The following is an 11,197-nucleotide window of genomic DNA, read 5'->3' on the forward strand; positions in this document are numbered from 1 at the left end:
CTTGGGGCTCCCAGCTCGCCCGACACTGCAGAACTGAACTTCGAGGAAGTGGTCTCTCAAATCCTATTCCCCCTAGCTCAGAAGTCCACAGATGCTGAATTTATTGCCAATGAGCAGGAGGACTTCACATTCTTGCAAGCTATGGCTGTCGGATTCAAGGACGCCCAGGAAAGGTATGGCAAGAGGTGGAAGTAGATTTAGGAGGAGCGCAAGGCCCATTGCTTGGTTGACCGGCAGGTGAAGGAGAGAGCAGAAGAGTTGCACACATGGTGCAACAATCGATCCCGCGAACTTAGGAACCAAAGGAGAAGTTGGCCACTGCCGGGGAGAAGGCAACAACTCGCGACGGCAAGTTGATGGAGCGCGAGATGCGGCTCAATGCCAAATTTGAAGAACTCTCTTCCTGGGAGCAAGCCCTCATCGCTACCCTCCGCAGTAAGCATGACGAGATCGAATCTCGTGTGAGGCAGCGAACCGAGAAGCTAGAGGATGACCACCAGAAGGCCTTGGAGGCTCAAGCTTCGGAGCACGCTGCCAAGCTCAAAGAGGCTATTGATGAGGCTGCAGCCGCTACCACCGCCAAGGCAGAAACGGAGGCCCAGGCCGACAAATTGAAGGAAGAGCTTGCCACCAGCGGTAAGGATATCGAGGCCCTCAAGGCCGAGACACAGAAAGCAGCTCACGCCCTAGGGGAGCTGCAAATGCAACTCTCATCCAAGAGCCAAGAACTGGCCACTTCTGATGGTGTGATCCAGGATCTGAAATCCAAGCTTGCCAGACTGGAGCAGAACCTTGATTCCGCTGACTCATGAGAGAAGGCCTTGGCAGAGAAACTTGTTGTTGCGGAGACACTTCGGAAGGATGCGGAGGGCATGCTGGACAACCTGCAGAAGAGGTACTCCGTCTGGACCGAGGAGTTGGTCGATACAGCTGAGCGCCTCTCTTCCCAGCTCACAGTCATGGACATGAGGAGTTGGAGCTTCCCTACTTTCTAGTACGAGGTTTCTAGTGCCAGACTGTCTAAGTTCTTCAACGACCTGATCGAAGTACTAAAGACGTACCAGACAAGAATGCAGCCTTTGCCAATGAGTCCCGACAATTCGCCTGTGATGTGCTTCACACCGCGCTGGTCAATTTGGTCTGCCGCAATCCAGGGCTCGACGTCTCCAAGTTCTTCAAGAAGCCGCCGCCAAACAAAGACATCTTCGGCGTTGACAAGATCGTCGCCCTATCACTGACATGGTCCTCAAAGTCCCCAGGGTTCATGGCGACCTTACCAACTAAGCTTGTCGATGTGCTATCAAACAAAAGAACATAGTTGACCTTATGTTAGGTCTTTGCTATTCTCGGGATGTAATATCACTTTTAAGTAGGTGTACGAATTTATGATATCCCTTCGCTTTTACTCTATTTCTCGTCTGTGTATAATTCAAGCACCCTACGCATGCCAGAGTCTTGCCGGGGCTAACCACTAGTCGCGAGTGCTTTGGAGGACGGATCCTTAGGAGCCTCCTGGAAGTGTTTTCATAGGCGATTTGCCCTTCAACGTTATCAATGCAGCCACCTGAGTTGTTGAGCTGACTTGAAACAGACAAGGGCGCAGATGACGACTGCGGGGTTCCTTTCCATGTAGGTTTCTTATACAATCACCAAGTTCGGGCGAAGGGAATCGCAAAAAGCAAACTAAGGAATAGGAAGAGTGAGAAGTTTTTCAACTTAGCTTTTCCTTCTACTGGAATCTTTGTTGTCCATAAGCAGATGGTCCTTTCTCCTCCCCCCCCCCCGGGAAACTGTCACGCGAAGATCATCTTCCCTTGCACACAGAATACGTATGAAGGACCTTGACGTGTTAGGGATCCCATCAAGGGAGATGAGGTGGAACTTTGTCGTGGCGCCCCCGGTGTCGGATTCAGGGTTCCGCAGACCCAAGAAAGGTTCGAACTTTTGGGCGTTTGCGAAGAACTCAACCTCTCCAGCCAACCATCTTGTCACCCCATGACCTAGCTCGATGAACAAGGAAGAAGATGGACACGGAAGTTTACCCAGGTTCGGGCCACCTTGCGGTGTAAAACCCTACCTCCTGCTTTGTGGTGGATTTTCCTCACGAAGGGCTGAGGATGAACTAGTACAAGGGATGAATAACCTCGCGAGGTCTGCTCTGGTGAGGGTGGAAAGGATCCGATCCCTTTTATGGTGGTGTCTAACATATACTTATAGTGGCCTCGGTCCTCTTCCCCCAAAACGTAGGCGGGAAGGGATTCCAAAGTGGCCAATTTGAAAGGGGACAAGTATGACATCTTATCCTGATGAAACGTGGTCTTAGCCTACAAAGCTTTTGGTCGTGACGCTGCAGTGGGCTCGGCGATGACATCCGTCCTGGCGCCCTAGAGGTCTTGGTCTTGTTGCACAAGAATGGAAACCTTTGCCAGATTCCACGGGAACCCGCGCCTGCGCTTGCCTCCTTAGCACCAAAGAGGAAACTACCTCTTCTGCACCTGCTGGCGCCCGGCTGGCCTTGGTCATCATGGCTTGCTTCACTGCAACCTCATGAGGTTGGGCACCTGCATAGGAATCTCTGCTCCTTAGGAGACCGCCTGGGGTGGCCGGCGCTCCGGAGGTCTTGGTGTCGTCCGCCTCGCGACGCTCGGCCCCTCGTGAGGGTCTTGTCTTGATGGTCTCGTAGATGGGCCATACTAGACCATCGATGGAGCCACGCCATGGGTCGTAGGTAGGCAAGTCTGGGTACCCTGGTTCCCAGAACGCCGACAGTAGCACCCAGACCCAAGGCGTGCTCGGATTTGGCTTCGAGGCGAGGCCAAAGGGCAAGGGCGAAGGGCCGCGGGCCCCAATCGCCTGCGGACTAGGCTGACGCATGGCGCTTGATGGGAAGTGGGCATATGCACTTCCCCACGCCGCCTCAGCAACTACCCGACTTGACAATTGCCTGGCGCACGCAGCCCAGCAATCATTGCCCCACTGCGCGCCTGCCTTCTGCTTCTCCTCCTCCTCGCGAACTTGCGTCTTCTTTGCCAGATTCCGCGCCAGCTCCAATCCACCCAGCCGCACTGGCTCCTAGGAAGAAGAAGGCCAAGCCCCTACGGCCACAGAGCCCTCGCCGGGGCCGGAACTAGCGCTGGACCGGTCCATAGTGATCAACCGGGAGGGGCTGGACAAGGTCCATCACACCATTGCTGCCGATCCAACGAGTGGAAGGCACCGAAGGTCTGGCCTGCCTCCTGGACCTTAGCTGATATGGAGGCCACTGAAATCCCTCTTCATCTACACGCTCTTTTTGCCGGCCTGCTGCCTCCGTTCTTTGATTTCTTCAATGCCGTGCTCTCGCACTACCACATTCACGCGCTGCATCAGGATCCTGGATCCATCATCCTCCTCTCCGCTTTCTCCTTCTTGTGAAAGGCCTTCGTGGGCATTGCCCCGTCCGTGGCCTTGCTCCGCCACTTCTTCTCGCTCCACTTGGTCGACGGCGGGCAACGCTCGGGGTGCGTGTCGCTTTAGGCGGTGGCGGCGATCGTAGGCTCTGGCATCGACTTCACGCTCTGCCCGGATGCGAGGCGGTTCCGGAAGCAGTGGGTGTATGTGGATGCCACCGCACATAGCCCCCTGCTCCTCATCCCATTGGCGACGGCGGAGCCGAGCTCCGGCTAGGGGCATGCTGAGCTTGCTGACCCGCGGCTCGCGTGCATCTTGTCCAGGCTGGCCAAGCTTAAGGAGGCGGGGGTGATGACGGCGATGGTGGTGAGGGAATTCGTCTGGCGGCACATCGCTCCGCTCCAGCACCATACTCGCCCAATGTGGGCCTTCACCAGCCCTGACAACCCCATGAGGCTCCAGGTGCCTTTGCTACCCTCCAAAACGTTGTGCAGGGTGCTGCAGCTCCTGACGGTTGAGGAGCCCGCCGTGCTTCCTCCTGAGGGACGCCGTTTGTACAACTGCATAAACGGGAGGCCTTTCACCGAGAAGATGCCATGCTTCGACGTGTGGGGGCTGCTCCCCGAGGGCCACGGGGGTCCTCGTGACAACCCCCTCTTGGTGACTCCCGAGCATGGAGGCCCTGTGGTGCGCGCTCCCGACGTGGCCGCAGGGGAGCGGGCACTGCCAAGCGCTCCTTGGGCGGCAGTTGGGGAACAAGCGCCACCATGTGTTCCTGAGGTGGCCGCTGGGGAGCAGGCGCCTCCATGTGCTCCTCAGGTGGCCGCAGGGGAGCAGGCACCACCATGTGCTCCTGAGGTGGCCGCCTCTAGCCCCACAAGCGGCAGGGGAGGAGCCCCTCCCATGGATGTAATTGTCGTCCCTGCCATGGAAGGCTGCGCGCCAGCCTATAGTGCGTCCTTCAGACCTTGGGGTATCCCGCAAGAGGAAGGGGCTCGGACCTTGTCCCACGGACCCTGAAAAGGAGGAAGTGGATAGCCATGGATGAGCAAGTACCTTGCCCTTCCCTTAACTCTTGCATGTTGCATCCTCTTCTGACTTTTGCCCCTTAGGATCCCTCCCGTCGTGGGGGTGAGCGTGTCCCAAGCGCGTCCTCCGGAGGGCACCGGTCCCATCACGACCTTAGGCCTCACGAGCCCAGCGGCCACGTGCGAGGCGGCGCCTGCATACGAGCCAGGGTCAACCTCGGGAGGCCGCAAAATCGTACTCCCGGCATCCTTTGTCGGCATCCTGGGAATGGGGGTACCCAGACTTGCCTGCCTACGGCCCGCGACGTGGCTCTATCGACGGCCTGGTGTGGCCCAGCTACGACAACAACAACTCAAGACCCTCACGAGGGGCCAATCCTCGCGAGGTGGACGACATGAAGACCCCCTGGGGGGCGGCCTCCCCAGGCTGCCTCCCGAGGAGCGGAGATATCAATGAAAGCTGCACCTCGTGAGGTGCAGATGACGTGAGTCCTGACGACCAAGGCCAGGTGGGCACCAGCGGGCGCAGTGTACCAGTTTCCTCTTTGGTGATAAGGAGGCAAGCGCAGACGCGAGGTCCCAAGGAATCAAGCAAAGGTTTCCATATCGGTGCAATAAGAGCAAGACCGCCAGGGCGGCAGGACGGAGGTCACCGCGGAGACCACCGCGGCGTCACCACCAGAGGCTCTTGCAGGCAAAGACTACTTTTGTCAGGATAACTTGTACTAGTTGTCTCCCTTCAAATTTGGCTGTTGTGGGATCCCTTCCTGCCTATATTTGGGAAGAGGACCAAGGCCACTATATATAGGACTAGCCACCACCATAGGAAGGAGGGAGGCTAGACGGATCGATTCCACCCTGACTAGCTCACCAGCTCATCGAGCACAGGAACACCTCACCTCCTGAGGCCGTTCCACCACTGTACTAGTTCATCCTCAACCCTTCGAGGTCCACCACAAAGCTGGAGTAGGGTATTACACCGCAAGGTGGCCCGAACCAGGATAAACTGCTGTTTCTCTTGTCCCTTGGGTTCGTCTAGCTAGGCCGTGGATTCAGGTAGCGGGCAGACTGGGAGACGAGTTCTTCGCACGCACCCCAGAGTTTGAACCTCTCAAGGGTCTGCGGAACCCTGAATCCAACATCCTTCTCCCGGGGCAGCCTCTGGGCACGGATGTTGTGCCGAGGACTCCCCCAGTAATCCTTACCGGTAGCTGGGCGCCCTGCGGGACGGCGCCATCTTCAAGCAGTGGGGCGAGTTTGCGTCGGGACCCATCTCGGGCCGTAGGAGCGGCCGAGGGAGCCCCAGCCCCTGGGACCCTGTCTGCGGCGGGCGAGGCCTCGCCTGCCTCTCAGGCTGGCTGGGGCATGCGGGAAAGCCCAGGTCGGGTGTTCGAGATTGCACACGGCCGCAGTGCCGTCTGTCATGACCTTGTTCGAGAGGCAGCGACCATGCTGGGGCACCTCGGGGTGGAGCTTGGTGACATCGACGCCCGCCTCGAGGCTGAGCGCCTGCACCTGGCGCGTGAATGGCGCCAGCTGCAAGTCACCATCAACTTTTGTCATCTGCAGCACGAGCAGGCCTAAATGGAGGCGGAGGGGCCCCTGGACGCAGCGAGGGAGGCTCGCGATCGCACCTTGGAGGAGGCCCGAGCTGCAGACCTCCGGCATGATGCAGCGGAGGCGTGCGAGAGGGAGCTCCAAGCTTCCAACGCCATCCTTGAGCAGCGAGTCCGAGCGTGCATGGTCGTGCTCCCCGCTCCGACGACGGCCGCCTGCGAGCGAGGTGAGGAACTGCATGCTAGAAGACATGCTGGCGTTGGAGGCGGTGGAGGTAAGCCTGGAGAGAGAGCGGCTAGAGGTGATGGAGCGCCAAGTGGCGACAGCCGAGGATGCCCTTGCTTCTTGGGAGGCGAGGATCCAGTGAGAGGTCGACCAGAAGGTGGAGGGGATATTGTCGGCGTCCTAGGAACGGGGGTACACAGACTTGCCTGCCTGCGGCGCATGGTGTGGCTCCGTCTATGGCTCGGTACGGCCTAGCTTCAGCAAAAACTCAAGACCCTCGCGAGGGGCCAAGCCTCGCGAGGCAGACGACACCAAGACCTCCCTGAGGGCGGCCTCACTAGGCTGGCTCCCGAGGAGCGGAGATCTCAATGCAAGGTGCACCTCGCGAGTTTCATATGACATCAGCCATGATGACTACTACCTCTTGAGCACCGCGTTGGTTTTCCCTTGAAGAGGAAAGGGTGATGCAGCAAAGTAACGTAAGTATTTCTATGGGGACCCCGACTCATATGTCTTGATCACCGAATGCACATGTACAGTGATCCCAGAGATCAAAGCTCGCGGAACACACAGAAGCTCAATAACAAGAGTCTTACATCCATACATACCGTCTTACATAAATTATGACCATTATGGTCGAGTCTGGAGTATAAATTCGCAGCGGAAACCTTCGTCGATAACTTGGACCCATGCCATCTACCTTAACCCTACAGGCATTCTGACTGGGAAGCGTCCTAGCTCGCAAGTTTGTCACCAAGTACTCTTCATTATATCATGTTCTTTCATGCCTGGCCAATAAAATAACCAGTGGCAAGCCAATGAGTACTTTGAATGTACTCGCAAGCAACCCAAGAGTGATAACAGAATAATTATGTAAGATTCTACTGCTAAATTGGCAGTTTTGCAGAAAGCTAGTTTTTCTCATGCAAGTATGATCAACATTTATCAAGGATATGAATGCGTCTGCAAGAAGTATCAGGAGGTTACAGACATCAACATCGAGAAAGAGTTATGAACAACTCATGCTCAAGCTCATCGTGACTTCCTCATGAATCACGTCAACAGATTTACCAAACCGTGTTGTTTTCCAGAAACATATGGACATAGTCTAAGCAGCACCACCCAACTGTCCCTGACCATGGACACGGCTATTCGAATAGTTTTACACTCTGCAGAGGTTGCACACTTTACCCACAAGATCCGGGGAACTTCCGTGTCATCCACGACCCGCGGTACCTCAAGTACCCGGGGTAAGCACCCGATCACTATCTTTCCCTAGACGACACTAACATAGAGTCCACTCGATTGGTAGTAACCCCCCTGCCCAACATTTCACATCTTAAAATTGTGGAGCCTCGCTCCCATATTTATCACATACCATAAGCACGGGGTACCAACGGTGTGTCCGGTGCCCTGTAAAAACAGTCATGGCCACCCTACCTGGCATGACCCCGTCCCGAGAGAGGGCAACAACGACTCTCCAGTCACTAGTAATGCGGGATCCAAGCTAGTATGGTCCTAGGTAATCAATAATGCCCTTTCCCATATAAGAGTAGAGTGGTCGCGCATGTTTGGTTGGGACGGTCGACAAATCTTAAATCTAACCCGTCTCTGTAAACAACACTTTTATCAAGCCTCGGTACACTAGTTCTCCACCAAGTAGTGACCTAGTTCATCATCATCTCCCAGGGGCATCAGTGGCACCCACTGGGGTTGTTTGCAATTATGTCAAACCATAGTTGTTTCTTTCCATGCATAACCCTGACCCACTTTGCGTAGCCATTTACTATAGCATATTTCTACAACCCACCAACACAACTCTAAGCAAGGGTAGAGTCAAGAAGAATGCAAGTATCAATGGAATATGCAACGGAGGCAAGTCTAGTTGCCATTCAAGATATATCATGCACTCAGTGAAGCAACGAAAATGCTATTATGATGTAAAATGGTTCATCATGGTCAAAGGGCTGCTTGCCTGGTTCATCAGAGTCTTGAAATCTTCTGGTCCTTCTCCAAGTACTCCGCCTACTTCGTCAACTAACGTTGGAAACAATCACAATAAGCAACACAACAAGGCAAGAATAAATGTGCTCTAAAAATATGAAGTTGACTTTTCTGGGATACCTCTGGTCATATGAGGAATGACCAAAGTGATTTCAATGGAATTGGATAAGTGGATATTTTGGAACATTTCAATATGAAGGATATAAGGGATTTAATGGATCTGCAAGTTGTCTACCGAATGCCTTTTTATAAAAATGAGTAAAGATACCCATTAAACAAGGCATGATTTGAGAAGTATTTAGAAATTGGTTTCACTGGATTTGGAGTCCAAATGAAATTCCTAGGGAATTGCAAAGTTGGCTATACATGGATAAATAGACCAATATTTGATGTGGTACAAAAAGCATTGGGAAAAATGTTCAAAAACTAAGTTAGGAACATATAGGTATCTAGGAATTTGAATCATTGAATTTGGATAAAAAATGGGAACCCTGTGATTTTATAAAGTTTATCACACAAATGGAAAAGTGGGATTTCATAAACATTTGTGAAGAAAATGTTTCTGGAAAAAATGTGCAAATAGCACCATGTGATAGATCATGAATTTAGGAACTACTAGAAAATTGAATTATCAAATTTGGAGCTAATTTGAATTGTTTATGGATTTTACAAGTCTACAGAAAAAGAAAAGAAAATCTTTAGGCTTATACCTAAAACACGCATCGGGTGAGGGATAGCCACTGAGCCGGCCCAGTGGCTCAGCTGCGCGCGGGAAGGGCCACGTCAAAGGCGCGCTCACGCGTTACGCTTTCGCTGCAGGGAAACGGCCCGCAAAGAAACCGTGTCCACTTAACTCATGGGCCCGCCCCACTGTGCCACTGACGCGCGGGGCCCACATGTCGGGTTCGTCCCCCACCTCCCGCTCGAATAGAGGCGAGGCAGGGGAGGCAGGGCCAAACGCTTGCGGGCGTGGGCTCTGGCGGCACAGGCCACCTCCGGCGATGCCCGGCACACCGGCGGATTCAGGAGAGCGTGACGCACCCGCCAAGGTGTGCCACGACTACTAGGGTGGTCGGATGCGGGCGGTGCATCACCCGCGGCAGATGGAGGCGGCGGCGAGATTGGGGCATGGCGCTGCAACCGCGGAGAGGAAGAAGTGGAGCGGGGGAGATATGAATGATGGCGGCGGCGATGTTATGAGACAACGAGGTCGAGAGGAGGGGCTCGGGTTGTGCGAATTTAAGCCGAGGCCAACGGCAAGGCTTCGGCCATGGTGGTGGATGGAGGGCACGGGGAGAGAGTTGGCTTGGTCCAGGGGGTCACTGGGAGTGAGAGAGGGCGAAGGGGGTCTAGAGGGAGGCCTCGGGAGCCCTTAAATGGCGAGGCCATGGCTCACCGTGGACGTGTCCTACGCGCACCCGTGGAAATGGCCGTGATGGCCACGGGAGGAGGCTCGGGGCTGTCTGCGGCGCTCGTGAGCATTGAGTAGGACGCCAGGAAGAGAGAGGAGGAGCAGGGCAAGCTCGAGGGGGTCCCTGGCGTGGGCGCATGCATTGGACGAGCTGGGCGGCGTCTGGCGCGCGCCTCAGGAGGTGAGAGAGAGGGAGGAAGGAGGAGGACAGCATGGTGGAGTGTTGCGGACATCGAGGCACCTCGACTGGCGCGAGGGGGAGGCTCGAGGTGGTCGGGTGGCTTGGGCAGAGAGCAGCTACAGTGCGTGGGAGCACTGTAGCGCGCTCTGGAGTACGCCTTTGGCATGCCATGGCATAAAAAAGTGGGAAGTGGGCGCGGCCACTTGTGTCCAGTAGTGCTAGGGTGTAGTAAAGAAAGGGGAGGAAGCATTGGATGCTCTAGAGAGCCTCTAGGAGAGGAGAGAGGTTGAGGGAGAGAGAGAAAAGGGTTGTCCAGAGAGGTAAATTTGGGTTTCTACCCCTCAATCATTGACCTTTGGTAGAGGGGGAGCTACTAGAGGTTGCTGGTGATCAGATTCAGCTGTGGTATAAATTTAGAGTCAAGGAGATTAGTGTAGGGGGGTGAAAGCAGTGACTTTTTGCAATGACCAGAAGGTGTTTGATGCAAATTTGGGTAAGAAAATGAACTCCATTTGGCATGAGGATCCACAGGGTGAAATGGCACATATAATTAGGTCCTTCCACCAATTTTGAGCTCATTTGGGCAAAGTTGCCAATGCAACTTTTGTAAGCCCTAGAAATCAACAAAAATGCATTTACCAAGATCTAGTCATGCAAAACCATTCCCCTTGAAGCACCACTTGGTGTAGTATCATCATTTGGGCTTTTGAGCATGACCACAAAGTTTGGGGGCATTTGGAATAAGTTGGCAAGGTAAAGTTGTTCAAACTTGAATCTAGACAGAGATGGTTTTGGGGCACATTGGTGAAAGAAAATAGTTTGGATTGAGCCGAAACTTTGCAAGGTCATCATATTATGCATATGTGACTTGCTAGAATTTTCCTGGATTTACTGGAAAATATTTCTTGTAGAAATATTTCAAATACTTGAAATGGACAGAAATGGTTTTGGAGGGTTTTGCCCAATATTTTGAACATGACCATGTGTTGAAACTCTTATATATGGATAATATATGTCCACTGAGTTGCCCTGATTTTTCTCAAATATTTTTGAAGCTTTTAAATAATTTTAACCCACTAAGGACCATTTCTGGCCTAAAGAAAAAGCCTTTAAATAAAAAAGGAAAATTACTTTTAAAATTATATTTTTGTGGTTTATGGGAGTCCTATATCTAATAGGTTTCAAATATACCTTTTGAAAGATTTTTCACACCCCAAATCAAGTACTTGCAGTGCAAATCTCAATTTAGGGGTTTTTGGAAAACTAATTTTTGAAAATACTATTTGGCCAAATTATTTTTGTAAGAAAATACTATACTGTTCTATACACATGGTATGGTTATTGGGCAGAAGTTTGGCGCAAGGGGATGAAGTATAAGGGTTGGAGGATTTATTTGATTTT

Source organism: Triticum aestivum, chromosome 2D, assembly GCF_018294505.1.
Source record: "Triticum aestivum cultivar Chinese Spring chromosome 2D, IWGSC CS RefSeq v2.1, whole genome shotgun sequence".
Classification (NCBI taxonomy): Eukaryota; Viridiplantae; Streptophyta; class Magnoliopsida; order Poales; family Poaceae; genus Triticum; species Triticum aestivum.